This window comes from Cornus florida, unplaced genomic scaffold (genome assembly GCF_030987335.1).
Source record: "Cornus florida cultivar Cherokee Brave unplaced genomic scaffold, ASM3098733v1 CherokeeBrave_3.0.0_Hap2_Chr08, whole genome shotgun sequence".
NCBI classification, from domain to species: domain Eukaryota; kingdom Viridiplantae; phylum Streptophyta; class Magnoliopsida; order Cornales; family Cornaceae; genus Cornus; species Cornus florida.
The window spans coordinates 9,426,071-9,427,517 of record NW_026775578.1 but is presented as its reverse complement, the minus strand read 5'-3'; positions in this window follow the sequence as shown (position 1 = coordinate 9,427,517).

The following is a 1,447-nucleotide window of genomic DNA, read 5'->3' as shown; positions in this document are numbered from 1 at the left end:
TGTTAGTCATCCACAAGGGAATTGACAGGCTGAAATAACTAATCGGACAATTTTCAGTTGTTTAAAGAAGAAAGTGGAGAAATTCAAAATGAAATGGTACGAGAATCTCCCTTAGGTGCTTTGGGCGTACCGAACCACACTACGGCAGCTTACTGGGGAGAGTCCCTTTGCCATGGCTTATGAATCTGAAGTTGTGATCCCAAACGAAGCGGTAGTTCCAACCCTTCGGACATTCTTATTGCTTGAAGGAAACAATAGTTGGCAGCTCGAACATAGTCTCGATCTCCTGGACGAAAAAAGGGATCTGCAGCAATGAGGCTTACTTCATATCAGCAACAGCTGCGCAACAGTTATAACAAACGCGTCAGATTCAGGAGCTTTGTGGCAGGCGATTGGGTTTTGAAGTAAGAGACAGCTCATGTAAAGAAACTGGAACCTAATTGGACCGGACCCTACAGGGTTACCGAAGTAGTGGGGAAAGGAGCATATCGTTTGACCGAAGCTGACGGACGTCCCATTGCGCGTCCTTGGAATGCAATACACCTTAAAAGGTATTTCCATTAGATAAGTTTGTCAATTTTGCTACGGATTCTTCACAAATAAGGCTGCGTATGACCACAGTCAGCCAAACTTTTCTTTATTTTGCTTCTATCATATTCAGTACAATTCTACTCCATTTATTTCTTTCCATAAAAATGGGGGCCATACTACTCTATGATTATGCAACTTTTATGCATGCGTCGCATTATGCAATTTTTATGCATGCCAAGTCGCACTATGAAATTTTTATGCAAAACAATGTTAGAAGCAAGCTGTTAAAAAGCATTCGTCACAATGATTTTTAAGGGAAAAACATAAGTTATGGCCTATGGTTAAAACTCGCTATCCCACATCGACAAAAAAGTATGTGTTACATTCTGTTATATATGGGAATATTCAAATAGTTGATTGCCGTGTAAGGAGGTCCCACTGGTATTAAAGGTTGTCAAGCTCAATACCAGAGGCATTCCTTACACCGACCTTTTTGACAAAATTTAGTCTATGTCCCACATCGGATAGAAATAGAAAAGAAATGCGATTAATATATGCGTACTCCACTACATTTGGTTGCCAAGAAGGGAGTATCAATGGAGGAAAGTCTCTAAAGTTAACAAATAGGAAACTTCACAGCCACTGTTACTCGCTTTCTTGGCCTCCTATCATTTTTGAATCCTCGGCCTCATGATAAGTTGTTTGAGAAAAATATATGCAAATCTCCTTTCAGGCTCAGTGTCGGGGAGTAATTAATTCGCCTCGGACCCTAAGTGTCCGGCTCGGCAAACCTCCCATCAGGCTCAGCGCCAGGGAGTAATTCGCTTCGAACCCTAATTGTCCGGCTCGGCAAACCTCCCCTTAGGCTCAGCGCCGGGGAGTAATTAATTCGTCTCGGACCCTAAGTGTCCTGCTC